Below are 17,297 nucleotides of genomic sequence, written 5' to 3' on the forward strand. Positions count from 1 at the left end.
AGTTTAATTAGATCCCATTTGTCAATTTTGGCTTTTGTTGCCATTGCTTTGGTGTTTTAGACATGAAGTCCTTGCCCATGCCTATGTCCTGAATGGTATTACCTAGGTTTTCTTCTAGAGTTTTTATGGTTTTACGTCTAACATTTAAATCTCTAATCCATCTTGAATTGATTTTTGTAGAAGGTGTAAGGAAGGGATCCAGTTTTACCTTTCTACTTATGGCGAGCCAGTTTTCCCAGCACCATTTATTAAATAGGGAATCCTTTCCCCATTTCTTGTTTTTGTCAGGTTTGTCAAAGATCAGATGGCTGTAGATGTGTGGTATTATTTCTGAGGGCTCTGTTTGGTTCCATTGGTCTACATCTCTGTTTTGGTACCAGTATCATGCTGTTTTGGTTACTCTAGCCTTGTAGTATAGTTTGAAGTCAGGTAATGTGATGCCTCCAGTTTTGTTCTTTTAGCATAGGACTGTCTTGACAATGTGGGCTATTTTTTGGTTCCATATGAACTTTAAAGTACTTTTTTCCAATTCTGTGAAGAAAGTCATTGGTAGCTTAATGGAGATGGCATTGAATCTATAAATTATCTTGGGCAGTATGGCCATTTTGATTCCTCCTATCCATAAGCATGGAATGTTCTTCCATTTGTTTGTGTTCTCTTTTATTTCATTGAGCAGTGGTTTGTAGTTCTCCTTGAACAGGTCCTTCACATCCCACGTAAGTTGGATTCCTGGGTATTTTATTCTCTTTGAAGCAATTGTGAATGGGAGTTCACTCATAATTTGGCTCTCTGTCTGTTATTGGTGTATAAGAATGCTAGTGATTTTTGCACATTGCTTTTGTATCCTGAGACTTTGCTGAAGTTGCTTATCAGCTTAAGGAGATTTTGGGCTGAGAGGATGGAGTTTTCTGAATATACAATCATGTCATCTGCAAACAGGGACAATTTGACTTCCTCTTTTCCTAATTGAATACTCTTTATTTCTTTCTCTTGCCTGAATGCCCTGGTTAGAACTTTCAACACTATGTTGAATAGGAGTAGTGAGAGAGGGCATCCCTGTCTTGTGCCAGTTTGCAAGGGGAATGCTTCCAGTTTTTGCCCATTCAGTATGATATTGGCTGTGGGTTTGCCATAAATAGTTCTTATTATTTTGAGATATACTCCATCAATACCAAATTTATTGAGAGTTTTTAGCATGAAGGGCTGTTGAATTTTGTCAAAGGCCTTTTCTGCATCTATTGAGATAATCATGTGGTTTTCGCCTTTGGTTCTGTTTATATGCTGGATTATGTTTATTATTTGCATAAGTTGAACCAGCCTTGCATCCCAGGGATGAAGTCCACTTGATCATGGTGGATAAGTTTTTGATGTGCTGCTGGATTCATTTTGCCAGTATTTTATTGAAGATTTTTGCATCAATGTTCCTCAGGGATATTGGTCTAAAATTCTCTTTTTTTGTTGTGTCTCTGCCAGGCTTTGGTATCAAGATGTGTCATCTGCATAAAATGAGTTAGGGAAGATTCCCTCTTTTTCTGTTGCTTGGAATAGTTTCAGAGGAAATGGTACCAGATCCTCCTTGTACCTCTGGTAGAATTCAGCTGTGAGTCTGTATGGTCCTGGACTTTGTTTGGTTGATAAGCTATTAATTATTGCCTCAATTTCAGAGCCTGTTACTGGTCTATTCAGGGATTCAATTTCTTCCTGATTTAGTCTTAGGAGAGTGTACGTGTCCAGGAATTTATCCATTTCTTCTAGGTTTTCTAGTTTATTTGCACAGAGGTGTTTATTGTATTCTCTGATGGTAGTTTGTATTTCTGTGGGGTCCATGGTGATATCCCCTTTATCATTTTTTATTGCATCTATTTGATTCTTCCCTCTTTTCTTCTTTATTAGTCTTGCTCACGGTCTGTCAATTTTGTTGATCTTTTTAAAAAACCAACTCCTGGATTCATTGATTTTTTTGAAGGGTTTTGTGTGTTTCTATCTCCTTCAGTTCTGTTCTCATCTTAGTTATGTCTTGCATTCTGCTAGCTTTTGAATGTGTTTGCTCTTGCTTCTCTAGTTCTTTTAATTGTGATGTTAGGGTGTCAATTTTAGATCTCTCCTGCTTTCTCTTGTGGGCATTTAGTGCTATAAACTTCCCTCTACACACTGCCCTAAATGTGTCTCAGAGATTACAGTATGTTGTATCTTTGTTGTCATTGGTTTCAAAGAACATCCTTATTTCTGCCTTCATTTTGTTATGTACCCAGGAGTCATTCAGGAGCAGGATGTTCAGTTTCCATGTAGTTGAGTGGTTTTGATTGAGTTTCTTAATCCTGAATTCTAGTTTCATTGCACTGTGGTCTGAGAGACAGTTTGTTATAATTTCTGTTCTTGTACATTTGCTGAGGAGTGCTTTACTTCCAACTCTGTGATCAATTTTGGAATAAGTGCAATGTGGTACTGAGAAGAATGTATATTCTGTTGATTTGGGGTTGAGAGTTCTGTAGATGTCTATTAGGTTTGCTTGGTGCAGAGTTGAGTTCAATTCCTGGATATCTTGTTAACTTTCTGTCTCGTTGATCTGTCTAATGTTGACAGTGGGGTGTTAAAGTCTCCCATTACTATTGTATTGGAGTCTAAGTCTCTTTGTAAGTCTCTAAGGATTTGCTTTATGAATCTGGGTGCTCCTGTATTGGATGCATATATATTTACGATAGTTAGCTCTTCTTGTTGAATTGATCCCTTTACCATTATGTAATGTCCTTCTTTGTCTCCTTTGATCTTTGATGGTTTAAAGTCTGTTTTATCAGAGACTAGGATAGCAACCTCCACCTTTTCTTGTTTTCCATTTGCTTGGTAGATCTTCCTCCATCCCTTTATTTTGAGCTTATGTGTGTCTCTGCACGTGAGATGGGTCTCCTGAATACAGCAAACTGAGGGGTCTTGACTCCTTATCCAATTTGCCAGTCTGTGTCTTTTAATTGGAGCATTTAGCCCATTTACATTTAAAGTTAATATTGTTATGTGTGAACTTGATCCTGTCATTATGATATTAGCTGGTTATTTTGCTCGTTATTTGATGCAGTTTCTTCCTAGCATCAATGGTCTTTACTTTTTGGCATGTTTTTGCAGTGGCTGGTACTGGTTGTTCCTTTCCATGTTTAGTGCTTCCTTCAGGATCTCTTGTAAGGCTGACTTGGTGATGGCAAAATCTCCCAGCATTTGCTTGTCTGTAAAGGATTTTATTTCTCCTTCACTTATGAAACTTAGTTTGGCTGGATATGAAATTCTGGGTTGAATATTCTTTTCTTTAAAAATGTTGAATATTGGCCCCCACTCTCTTCTGGCTTGTAGAGTTTCTGCTGAGAGATCTGCTGTTAGTCTGATGGGCTTCCCTTTGTGGGTAACCTGACCTTTCTCTCTGGCTGCCCTTAACATTTTTTCCTTCATTTCAACTTTGGTGAATCTGACAATTTTGTGTCTTTGAGTTACTCTTCTCAAGGAGTATCTTTTGTGGCATTCTCTGTATTTCCTGAATTTAAATATTGGCTTGCCTTGCTGTGTTGTGGAAGTTCTCCTGGATAATATCCTGCAGAGTGGTTTCCAACTTAGTTCCATTTTTCCTGTCACTTTCAGGTACACCAATCAGACGTAGATTTGATCTTTTCATGTAGTCCTATATTTCTTGGAGGCCTTGTTCATTTCTTTTTACTCTTTTTTCTCTAAACTTCTCTTCTCACTTCATGTCTTTCATTTGCTCTTCAATCACTGATACCCTTTCTTCCAGTTGATCGAGTCAGTTACTGAAGCATTTGCATTTGTCACTCAGTTCTCGTTTCATGGTTTTCACCTCTATCAGGTCGTTTAAGGACTTCTCTACATTGGTTATTCTAGTTAGCCATTCGTCAAATCTTTTTTCAAGGTTTTTAGTTTCTTTGCGCTGGTTTGTAATTCCTCCTTTAGCTCAGAGAATTTTGATCCTCTGAAGCCTTCTTCTCTAAACTTGTCAAAATCATTCTCTGTCCAGCTTTGTTCCATTGCTGGTAAGGAGCTGCGTTCCTTTGGAGGGGGAGAGGCACTCTGAATTTTAGAATTTCCAGCTTTTCTGTACTCCTTTTTCCTCATCTTTGTGGTTTTATCTACCTTTGGTCTTTGATGATGGTGACGTACAGATGGGGTTTTGATGTTGATGTCCTTTCTGTTTGTTATTTTTTCTTCTAACAGTCAGGACCCTCAGCTGCAGGTCTGTTGGAGTTTGCTCGAGGTCAACTCCAGACCCTGTTTGCCTGGAGATCAGCAGCGGAGGCTGCAGAAGAGTGAATACTGCTGAACAGCAAATGTTGCTGCCTGATCATTCCTCTGGAAGCTTCATCTCAGAGGTGTACCCAGCGGTGTGAGGTGTGAGGTGTCAGTCTGCCCCTAGTGGGGGATGTCTCCGAGTTAGGCTACTCGGGGGTCAGGGATCCACTTGAGCAGGCAGTCTGTCCATTCTCAGATCTCAAACTCCGTGCTGGGAGAACCACTACTCTAGAATAAATTCTAAACTGCAGCTTCCTTTATAACTAAAATAAACACTCCCAAATCCAGGAGTATTGTTCACTCTGACACAGTATACATTACTCAACTCATTTTATTAGGCGTTCTCTTCCAAAGGAATAACACAAAAATAAGCTCACCAGAATAATGAAAAGATTATGAAAACACCCAGATTCTCTACAGTTTATCACATTTAATACTTATTCAACATATTCTGAGGAGCTCAAGGTCCTCCTTTGTGATGTTTTCAGTGACTTTGGTAACAGACTCTGAGGTATCATGGGCAGAATTATCACACTCATTTCACAATTACAACAAACAATGAAAGTGAAGGTACTGATCATATTGTATTATATAGGCTCAAAGAATATAAGAAGAAATTCTAGAAAAACACACATCTTGGTTAGCCTTTTTAGCCAGTCATAATTTCATGTCTTTCTCTGGGGCTAGGTACAGTTAACTCAGTTCCTTTGGGGATAAGTTTCTAGGCAAAAGCATTGCACTTTATTTCTTTCTCTTTTCTCTAACAAGGAACCAACCCAAATTTAATAGGAGCAGAGGGGAAAAAGAACATTTCAAACTAACATTGTCTGCCTATTATTTTATTTAACGGTAACATATTTCTATTTTTTATACATAGGCAGTCATAATTTGTACATTTGAGTTCCAAACCTCAGCACACATTAAAAGGAGATATTTCTTTTATACATTATAAGAACTGGATTTATGGTGAAATAAATTGAAAAGAGATAGTGCTTAGAAAAACAACAGCAAAAAACGTTCAAAGCCACTGAAAGGAGTTAACCAGCTTGCTTTAGGCAGACAGTAAGGGAGGGTCCCTGAAGAACATCTGACTTGACCTGACCTACAAGCACCTACACCAGATATTTTGTGCAGATAAGGGAATTTGCACAGGGGCTTGCCTAAACATGCCCGGAGACGATTAAGTGTCCACATGCACACTGGGGTGAATGGGGCAGAGCCACCTGGAATTTGTGCCTTATACAAATAGGGAATCCAGCTCCATCAGCTTATATATATATAAGAGCCCTTGTACTGTGAAGGACAACTAGCAACCTGCTTTCAGGATGCCCCTTTTTGCTGAAAGCTTTCATTTTCACTTAATAAATTCTACTCCACTCACTCTTCAAGTGTCTGTGTTCTTGATTTTTCCTGGTCATGAGACAAGACAAGAACCCAGACCTAGCTGAGCTAAGGAGATAAAATCCTGCATCACCAGGAATGAACCCAAGGCTCCAAGGGGAAAAGTTATACTCATAAACACCAACAAAAAAATTAGAAAGAGACCATGGTGAAAGTTGCACTGGCTCACAGCTGTCATCCTCAAAGTATTTGCCAGTTGGAAGGAAAATTACTGGTCCTGGACCAGTGTGAAATTTGAAAACTTTCCTGTAGCATTAGACTTCACTGGTGAAGAGAAACGCATCAACCTAACCAAGTACCAGAAGTATCCTTTGAACACCAGCAAAATAACTATTACTTCTATGAAATCAAGTCTCCTACTGCAACAAAATCCTAAATTAAAATGTTGGAAGAAGCAGTTGGTTTTATAGCCTCCAAAAGAAAAGTTAAGAAAAAGCAAACAAACCACTGTTCTGTATTAGTTTGCTAGGGATACCATAACAAAATACCACAAACTGGGTAGATTAAGCAGCAGAAATGTATTTCCTCACTGTTCTAGAGGCTGGAAGTCCAACATCAAGGGGTCAGCAGGGTTGAGTCCTTCTGAAACTCTTTCTTGGCTTGCAGATGGCTGCCGTCCCACTGCCTCATCTCTTGGTCATTCCTTTGTGTGCTCTTACCTCTGGTAGCTCTTGCTTTTTTTTCTTTCTTTCTTTCTTTTTTTTCTTTTTGAGACGGAGTCTCCCTCTGTCACCCAGGTTGGAGTGCAGTGGCGTGATCTCGGCTCACTGCAAGCTCCACCTCCTGGGTTCATACCATTCTGCTGCCTCAGCCTCCCAAGTAGCTGGGACTACAGGCACCCACAACCATGCCTGGCTAATTTTTTGTATTTTTAGTAGAAACAGGGTTTCACCATGTTAGCCAGGATGGTCTCGATCTCCAGCTCTTGCTTTTCTTATAGGGACATCTTGCTTTTCTGATAGTCATTTTAGATTAGGGCCTAATCACTTCTTTAAAGACCTTATCTCCAAAAACATACTGGAGATTGGGACTTCAACATGAATTTGAGAACACATTTCAGACCATAACGCTCTCTCCCCCTCTCCCAAAAAGACAAGAAAGACCTTTACAATAAACCTTTTGACACTGACTCTTTTTTTTCCCCCTTCTAACTCCCAATTAGTAACTTTCTGGATTTCAAAGAATCAGATTTTAAAATTGCTATAAAGCTTGCTAAGAGCATTCAAAAAAAAGGCAGGCATTATAGGCAAGTAAACCTTGACTGCTGTAGAATTGAGACAATCTTTGCTCTGATGATTGGGGGTCATTTTTCTGTATGCTAGAGAGAATACTTTTGTGATTTAAGAGCCAATTGAAATGTTAAGAAAGTTTGGGTATCTGCAGTGACTGTCATTGCCTCCTCAGCATGTGCTGTGCCTCTCTCCTATTGCACAGCAGCAAGCACTTTGAAGGACTGACCCCAGTGCATGAGACCTAATCCACTGCCTATGCCTGTCTTCCAATCTGCATATCCAGGAGTTGTCAGTTACACTGATTGATTCAGAGGTGTTCACATGAAATACTTTGTTTCAAACAAGATGAAGCCAAAAATTTTTGACTATTGGGAAAAAGGTAGTTATCTTTTTACTTAATCTAAGACATTCTCTTTATAATTGGACAGTATTATAGGAAGAAGTGATACTTACAAATGCAATCATTCTTTGCAGGCACAAAAATAGTTAAGTCACAGAATGAAGCTTTTCATGGAATAAAAAAGAGCCAATAGAATTATAAAAAATTGAGTGACTTGATCAGACTACACCCAGAGTCCACTAACCTCTGAACTCTTAAGTTAATAAATTTACTTTCTTTAAGAGAATTTAAGATGTACATTCTGTCTCATACAATCTTACTTTACAAAAAAGTAAAAACATGTTTACTTTTATACCTTACAATTTTCAACTAACAAGTAAAAAGTAACTAAGTACTGTTTGTTTGCTTTTGTATTACTATTGGAATCTAAGAAAAATCATAATTTTTAAAAATAAAATTTGACCAGATACTTTGACCATATAGATGACTAAAGGGAATAAGAAGAACAAAAACTCAACATTAACAGAGGATCACCATTTGTGAAGATGATTTTGCTGCTCTGTGTTCATGTATTTCTATCACTTTTGCTAATATCCAACTTTAAGATGCACAATGAATATTATTAATTTGATACTATAAAACATGTGTTGAACTCTGATTTAAAGAGTAATATAAACTACCATCACCCATTGTGTGGAAGCAAATGTTGTGTCAAACAAATTAACCATTGGATCGAAAGCATCTCTTCTACTTTTTCCTCTCACTCATTGAAAACTACTGCTAAAATGAGGTTAATGTGGCAGAAACATACAGTCTGATGATCAAATCCAGAAACAAAAGACAAATATAGTAGCTCCCCCTCCAGGAGAATTAAGATTTTGATCATTTCCTCTCCAGATTGAGATTGGCTGCTAGCCATTACTTAGCAAAAGAAATGTCTCTGAAAGGGACAGGAAATTAAAATGCAAATGGTATAAAGAAATAAAGACATTCTATTTTTTTAAGTGACAGAAGTGATTCTAGCATTCGTAATTGAAAACTATAAGGAAACTGGAGAAGTGAGATTCAAGACAAAGTGATAAATGAGGGACCTCAGGAGATGGGTAGTATTTCCCATAGTCTCATTTAACAAATTACTGTTTTTGTTCTGCCTGACTGAAGACCTTTGTAAAGGTCTGAGATTTAATGGTCATTATCTTGATTCAGATACCATTGTAGCAGAAATCATAGGATTTGTATTTTCTTAGCTAAATTCAGTCTGACTCTGACTTTTCAGGATATTTCTCAATTTCATACTTGAAAAGAGACCTGGAAAGTATTTATAACTTTTTCTCACACTGTCTACTCAGGAGAATCCTGCACACTTAGAAGAAATGTCAGTTTTTCCAGTCACCCCCAAATATAAATTAATGCAAGGCATCAGTTAATGTCTAATGTCCTTTTGTGATTTTAAAGACAGGAGGACAGGGAAAAATGAAGCAGCTGGCTCAGGGAGGGGCAGAGAGCACATCCCAGATGAGTTGAAGGGAATCCAGTCCCAGATGGTCTGATATGCTCTTCAATTTTTGATGTTCTTCAAAAGTTGTTTATATGTATTTCTTGACCAAATTTGGATTCTTAAAAATGTATCTTGGCAATTACCTATGACAATTAAATACTTTTTGTAAGTACCCCAATTTTATATCTACTTATTAAACAGGAGACACGGAAGGGCTTTTTAAAAGGCACTTCATTACTTTTACTGATGAGAAGAATTACTGGTTTCTCTATCATACCTAAACATTCTGAGTCCATTGAAGACTGTTCCTAATTGGATTTCTATAGTTTTCCCAGAAGGTTCCCAGATGCAGTTTGCCTAGCCTCTGTGAGGCAAAGCTCAGCTTTCACTGAACCGTGTTCATTGGAATGCAAACGCTTTTTATGTTATGCTTCTCAGGTATTGCTTTGAATATATATGCATTTTTAGCAACTTTCTTCTGAAAGGCAATAATTATCTATTTACAACTTCATCAACTGAATGTTCAAGCATATTAAAGTATTTGTACTTGGCAGAATATTCATAGGCAAAGTCATACAACAAGTCATAGTCCAAAATGCCTACACAGCGAATCAGTGTGCTGTGACCCTAAGTAGACAGGTACTTAAGTAAGTCCTAATGCAGTCCCTTCATCTTAAATGGCAGGGGCTGGAGAGCAGATTGCGTTAGAAGGACATTTTATAAAATTATAATTATTCCAGAATTTTTCAAGCCCCACTCCAGTGATTCACTTATTTAAAAAATATTTATTGAACAGTTGCTATGTACCAGGAGCAAGGCTTTTAATTATGAACAAAACAGACCTCACCCTGACCTTCCCAGTGCTTTTGGTCCAGTGGAGGAGATAAGCAGTGACATAAGCACTTAGAACTCAATACAAGGAGTGCTATGAGTGGGGACAGGGTGCTCTAGAAGACAGGGCGGGTGCCAGATGCCTGTGGGAGGGATATCCACATATATATCTAGGTCATCACACAAATCTTCAAATCTGAACCTCAGGGATTAGGTCTGGGCTGAATTTTTAGATTTGGATGTTAGCAGCGTATACAGCGTGTAATAGGTAAAACTATAACAGAGTAAGAGATGACCCATTAGATGAGCCCATGACCAAAGACAGAATCCTGGGTAGCACCAGACTTTAAAAGACAGGCTCCTTCCCTATGGTTTCTCAAAATATAATGCTGATCTCTCCCTATGTAAAAATGGGAACAGTTTCAATGACACTAAATATATCTCTGATTTTTTTCTATAAGCCTTGGCATCAAGTGGACCTGTGAATAGATGCGTCCTCTGATCCCATTTTGAATGCTTCTCTACTTCAATAATGTCCTTGCTGGTATGTCTTCAAGATTGCCATTGTTTTCTATCCCAAATTATGGAGCTTGAGAAATCGTTTTATGGTAAGAAGCAGGCTCTGGTGATTAAAAATAGTTTCAAAGCTCACAGTTATGTCTTGCTTATATAACTCCTTTTATACTGGATCGTTGCTTCCTGGAGAAAGAGAAAGGGTAAAATATTCCTTAGGTTCAAAATATCCTAGCTGAAACTCAAAGCTCATGAGAGATCTGGATAGTGAATCTGAATATAACAAAACTCAGCTCACAGCTTTGTGTAACTGGTCTCTTGAGAATTGAGGGGAGTTTTGTTCTGCAAAACTTTGGACAACGATTCTTTCCGGTGAACTAGCATATAGATGTGCTCTGAAGCCATTTGCAGTGCCCTAAAGCAAGGAGGAAGGCAGAACTGATGTCTTTACCTGGTAAAATCGTTAAGGAAGGCTGGTCCCTTAAAGTATGTCTGCACTTGGCCTGATAACAGGAAAACAATTTCATTTCACTTTAGGCACCAAAGACAAGAAAGGCAAATACAATTTCTTCATTCTCTTTGACAGATTTTCATTTCTCTCTGCTAAAATGTGATTATCTCCTTCAGATATTATAATGTATTTTGGAAAAAAAAATTCTATTATATATAATTACAATGGCTTGGCCCATAGAATGAGGCTCATATTGGAGTAGAGGTTACCCTAAAGATAACCCACTATCAAGTTTAATCAAAGAATTAAAGCCTCAAGCAGGGTTCTCCTCACTTTCCCTTTCAGGTTAAATTTAACATCTATTTTAGCCTTCAAAATGACTTCAGGTTAAAACATTTTTCTTGCTGTTACCTACTCTGCTAAGTTTGAAAATCATATTTCCAAAGTATCAATTAGCATTCTATTTGCTATCTACAAATCTAAATTATGGAATCACATTTTTCCTTTCTGTAGCCACATTGATAAAGATAATTAGAAAGCTTATATCAGTGATACAGCACAAATCTCAAGACAAATCAAGTAACTTGCTATTATAAAACTTCAAAAGCTAAAACAGGAACAAAGTAGGAGTGTAAGAGTGTTATACCGCCTTTACCCCTAGTCCTAGGGAATGATATAAACCTTTTATTATAATTATCCCTATCAGGTCAGCTCCACACAGCTCATGTAATAGGTTTTAACTGTTCACAGATCCATGGTATTCTGGAAAGAGGTGGACAGTCTTCAGATTGGTGCTGCAGGTGGAACACAGGACAATTTTCAGTGGCACGTGGGTTAGTCTCTACTGCAACTGTGCCTTTTCTCCACTTTAAGGAATTGTTGAGCCTGAGCTGGCATCACCTCCTTCAATCCATCCTACACACTGCTGTCAGAATAAATCTCCAAAAGCACAGCTCTGGTTCTGTCATTCTCCTTCTTAAAACCCTCTATACCTGGTCCACGTCTGATGATTAAAGTGCACGTCAGGCCTCCAAAGCTTTACACCATCTAGCCCCTCACAGCCCATTGATCTCTTTCACACACTAGAGGCTCAGAAAGATCAAGTCCTCTTTTCAGTTGGTGCCTCACACTTCCTTCTCCCCTTGCTTTTTCCTTGGAATGCTGGATTCATCACCCTCCCCACTAATTTCCATATTTTGAAGTCCAGGTCTATCAAAAATACCACTTTGTTTACAATGACTTCCCTGATTCCTAATTGCTCCAGCTGGAATGTCTCCCTCCTGAATTCTAATGTCATTTTATCTGAAACTGACACCATTTAGTATAGCACACCAAGTATAGTATAACATCATACTACCGACCCCATTTTCTCTTTTTGTATTCTATTCTTGGACATGACTTATCCCTCCTAAGAGAATCAAGACCCAGGTAGGCAGAGTTTATCTTTTACTCTAGAAGTATAATTATTACAAATTATAGAGAATAGAATGCTGGTTACCACAGGCTGGGAAGGGTAATGGAGAAGGGGCATAAGGAGGGTAGGGTTAATTAGTACAAAAACGCAATTAGATAGAGTACAATTTAGTGTTTGGTGGCATAATAGGGTGACTATAGTTAACAATAACTTAGTGTATATTTCAAAATAACTAAAAGAGTGGAATTGAAATGTTCCTAACACAAAGAAATGATAAAAGCTTAAGGCGATGGATATCTCAATTGCCCTGATTTGATCATTACACATTGTATACTGTATCCAAACATCACATATATATAAATATGTACAACTATTATATATCCACAATAATTATAAACAAAACAATTTTTTAAAATTCAGGCAAAGAAATGCTTGCTTTTTATGGAATGCATAGATATATTTTTTCTCACAATGTTCACGTTTCAATAAGGTTTTTTCTCAACTTTGCTGACAATTACAAATAATTGAGTTTTGTTTGATGTTGATAATACACACACACCTGATCTAAGGCAATGGGAGTTCTGTGATTTAGTGAAATTACAGGACTTCTTTAGAAGGGTTATACTAAGAAAACATTTGTTTCAGGTTTTAAAATTATTCACTCACTTGGGCTTAAAGGGATGGAAGAATGAATTTTAAGTTAATATTTTCATTTTATCCCCAAAAATGTTCCATTGTGGTTTCTAATAGAGACTTTTTTTGTTTTTTGTCTGCCTTAAACTTGGTTACATGTCATCTAAATTAGTAATCATGTTCCTCATTGTAAAAAAAATTGTTCTCTGGTGATAGAAGTATTAAATTTAATTCAACAAAATTGTATAGAATACTAACTCTGTACATAATAAAAGCAGTCTATTATTTTCAAGTAGTTCAAAATCTTGATTTTTTTATTTTTTATTTTTTGAGACCGAATCTCACTGTGTTGCCCAGGCTGTGGTGCAGTGGCACGATCTCGGCTCAAGGCCCACTACAACCTCTGCTTCCCAAGTTCAAGCAATTCTCCTGCCTCAGCCTCCTGAGAAGCTGGGATTACAGGCACATGCCACCACACCTGGCTAATTTTTGTGTTTTTAGTTGGAGACAAGGTTTCGCCATACTGGCCAGGCTGGTCTCGAACTCCTGACCTCAGGTGATCTGTCCACCTCAGCCTCCCAAAGTGCTGGGATTACAGGTGTGAACCACCGTGCCTGACCTCAAGTAGTTCAAAATCTAACAGCCCACATTTTAAGCCAGGGTCACGTAAAACTAGTTAGAGAACATTTTGTTGGGATTTGTGTGCACGTACACACTCAGAATAAAGACAACATTTGGTTAGATTTTCATGTATTTACACTACTATAGGAGTGGCCACTTTAAAAATTTTACTGTCTTTTCAACCCTATTACAAAATATATACTATCTGGAGCAATATAAACCTCAGGCAGTACAAAATTGTTACAACTTGAGCTTCTCCAGGGCCGCTCCAGGCTTTGGAATATTTAAGTGTTTTGATAGGGTCAATGAAAGTATCAAGAACTCAGGAATCAATAGCCTTCAGAGCACATTTCCACAGCTGGACTGATTATACTGTGTAATTTTTACTGAAAGCAAAACTGTAAATTTGAAAAAGCCAGCAATCTGAATCCGCTTCGATGCACTACAGAGTACTCACTCATTTTAATTATCCACCTTAATGGAGAGACTTGCTTGATAATTAAATTCCCCAGAGCTCCATGAAGCTGTTAGAATCAAATAGTTATGGAGATAGGAGGGACTTTGGCAATCTTTCTAGACCCAATTTCCTATTCTCTAGGTTAGAATCTGAGACCCTGAGTGGTAGTTAATTACTCAAGATCACTTAATCAACTAGAACTTAGATTTTTACATTTCTAGAATAGTGATAAGTCTATTGCCCTAAACAGTTGGAAAGATTTTTAGTTACCATCAGCTTTGTGAGATATTTGGTGTGTTAGAAAGGGCTTTTAAGGAAGGATTGGACTTCAATTAATTGCACATGGGCTGCCCAGTTTCAACACTTTTTTTTCTTTCCAACATAAATGTTGCTTTTAAAGTCTTTGCTTTGTAGTGTTTCTAAAACTAATTTTCACTTCGGTACTCTTTATCCCATGTTCAGTGGTTCTTTTACCTTAATCTCTGATGTAGAACCATATCAAATGCACTTTCTTTTTTTCTGGAATATTAACTATATTGTAGTCCCAGATCATCTTTTATCTAGCGTGGCTGTGATATATTCAAAGAACCCCTGCGGATTATTTATACAAGCCTGAATCCATCGTGGCCGGCCATCAACGAGTGATGCTTTAGCACTCTGTATGAGATTTTTTGAAAAACCCCTGAGGTCTTCATCATTCAATTAGCCTGGAAAGGATGAAGAGTTAAGAAATCTTCACTCTATATCCTACTAGTGGCAAATGTTCACATTGCTTCTAAATACATGAAGAAGATTTACTTCTTTCTTTGGGTTTAATAATTATAGTCATAAGCATCCTGAAGCTTAAGTTTTCTCAGAAAACATACCAATCACTTTGGTATTTTTATTTTCCACAGTTGCTCATCTTTTTCTTTTGCTTTAGGACAAACATGAAGATAACGAAGATTTGGGGCCAGGCGCGGTGGCTTGTAATCCCAGCACTTTGGGAGGCTGAGGCAGGCAGATCATCTGAAGTCAGGAGTTCCAGACCAGCCTGGCCAATATGATGAAACCCCACCCCACCCCATCCACTAAAAATGCCAAAATTAGTCAGCTATGGTGGTGTGCACCTGTAATCCCAGCTGCTTGGAAGCTGAGGCAGGAGAATTGCTTGAACCCAGAAGGTGGAGGTTACAGTGAGCCGAAATCAGACCACTGCACTCTAGCCTGGGTGACACAGTCAGACTCTATCTCAAAAAAAAAAAAAAAAAAAATTGGGCAAGTAGGGAGAAAAGATCATGCTACTATGATAGATAAAGCAACTCTCCCCATTTTGCATGGCAAAAATGGGGAGAGTTGCTTTATCTTGCATGTGAGAAGGTAATTGTGTTTGCACTGATTGTTACTCTTGGCCTGCTAATTCTTTGCTTTCTATTTAATTTCTGAAAGAGAAGCATTTGTGTGTGAGGTATTTTATATTTCATTATGATGTAATAAAGGAGCTAAAGCAAGCTTGATTAAATTACAGATATTCAAAGACAGGGAATTTTCAGTTCCAAATTTGGTGCTGTACAACTGGGCTTGTCAATTAGCAGCAATAAAACCTTGGCTTGAGCAGACCCATGAGCATATTTAGCTGGCTCCTGGATTCATCCTTTGAAATAAATTTAAACTGCATTTTACCATTTTACAATAAAACAAAACTTTCACCAAGCAGTAATACTGTTTTATGGTAACATGGAAAAGAATGAGAAGGTACATAAAATAAGAATCTAGAGATATCCCTTTGCCTTCTTTCTATGACAAAGTGGCACTCCAGAATTAATTCATTTCTCTTTAAATGTAGTTCTAAAAAGGAAAAGCAAAGAACATTTACCATATGCATGATGAATAAAAATATTTTTTAACTTACCAAATTATTCAGTTCTTAGGAAGTACAGGCATTTAAACTGGACTAAAAAGATGTAACCCCTCAGATTTTCCTTTGTAGTTTGCAAATTTTTTATTTTTATGATTGAGTTAGGCCCACATTAAAAGGTAACCAGCATCATTAATAAACACTTTCCAGGATTAACTGTGTACTAAATTATAAAACAGATAGAAGGTTCTTGAGCTATCCACAACCCAGTAGATAGAATAGTATATCACTAAGATAATTTTTACAAAGCTGCATGGCCCAGAGAAGCCCCTGCAGTTGAGAAGCTCATGTCTGATAAAATAAGGTAGATCACGTCTCTTCTGTTCAATGCTACCACTCCTTCCCATCTCAGTTTGGAGTCAAAATTTGGACAGGTGTGGTAGCTCATGCCTGTAATCCCAACACTCCGGGAGGTTTAGGTGCGGTCCCTTGAGCCCAGGAGTTCGAGTCCAGTCCTGGCAACATAATGAGACTATCTACAAATAATTAGTGGGGAGGGTGGCATGTGCTTGTAGTCCCAGACACTTGGGAAGCTGAGGCAGGAGGATCACTTGAACCTGGGAGGTTGAGGCTGCAGTGAGCAGTGGTCATGCCACTGCATGCCTGCCTGGGTGACAGAGTGAGACTTTGCCTCAAAAAACTAAAATGCAATGAAGTAAAATAAATTAAAATAGAAATCAAAATCCTTACTGTGGCTTTGTGACCTACATACAACCTGTGCCTTCTCCCCAGCACCTGCCTAGATGTACTCTATCAACATCATTTCTTGCTGTTGCTCAAACAAGCCATGCACAGCCTGCCTCAGGCCTTTGCATATCTGTCTAGAGGCTTTCTTAAGATATCAGCATGGTCAGCTCCTTCACTTCATTCTAATCTTTACTCAAGTTTCCACAATGAGGCCTTCTTTGACCATCATCTCAAAAAAAAAAACTCACCCTTCCACTTGATATTTATCTTCTTCAGCATTCATTGCCATCCAACATACTATACATCATACTTATTTATCTTTTACATTATCCCTTTTCAAACAGAATGTAAGATTCTTGATGGTAGTAAATTTTGTCTCTTTCATTCTCTGCTGTATCTCCTGTGCCTGAAACACTGGCTGCCACATAGTAGCTGCTCCGTAAATGTCTGTTTAATGGATGAATAAATAATAAGATAAAAAGGAGGTGTCTACTAATAGCTATGATATAATAAAGAAATTAAATAGTATAAACAGAATGAATACAGTTCTTAAGTTATGAGACATTACATATCTGTGTTTCAGCAAGTGATATTCTTTCAATTTGCTTTCTTCTCAGTAAAATGGGCTTATGTGGTTAACAAAATACTTCTCTCTCCCATAAATACTGAAGCTACAGTGTTGCTTTTTCTTTAGATTCCTTTCACTTTAAAGTGAAACTAAAAATATATCTATTCTTAGAGTAATTGTTAAAGTGCATCTTTAATTGTTATGAATAATTCCACTTAAAATATGCAATGTTTGATAATAAATCCTAAAGATGAAATCAATTTCTTATTTTCTTTTATAATTAGCCTCCTCCCATTTGGATTCTTAATAGCTGAAATCGCAGAGATCCATGGTGTTTTTAATCAAATTAGCAAGCAGATTTCCTCCTTTATTGCTCTTCCATAAAAATCTGTTTAGCATAAAATGAGGATGCTGTAGCATTTCCAGGCAATATTTGATTATGTACAGACTTAAATGCTTTCAATTCTATC

The 17,297-nt window shown here is 37.6% G+C and overlaps 1 protein-coding gene across 3 annotated transcripts in view; it reads right to left on the reverse strand.

Moving 5' to 3' along the window:
• FUT9 (fucosyltransferase 9) overlaps positions 1–17,297 on the reverse strand; it is a 207,886-nt gene that overhangs the window by 57,720 nt on the left and 132,869 nt on the right. The window contains exon 4 of one of the 3 annotated variants that reach the window (XR_012434425.1): positions 1,878–10,285. The exons of the other annotated variants lie outside the window; for them this stretch is intronic. The gene's annotated coding sequence lies outside the window, so the exon portion shown is untranslated. Of the gene's footprint in view, positions 1–1,877; positions 10,286–17,297 lie in introns of those variants that run through there. 3 annotated transcript variants of the gene reach the window in all.

Source organism: Macaca fascicularis, chromosome 4 (assembly GCF_037993035.2).
Source record: "Macaca fascicularis isolate 582-1 chromosome 4, T2T-MFA8v1.1".
Taxonomy (NCBI): Eukaryota; Metazoa; Chordata; class Mammalia; order Primates; family Cercopithecidae; genus Macaca; species Macaca fascicularis.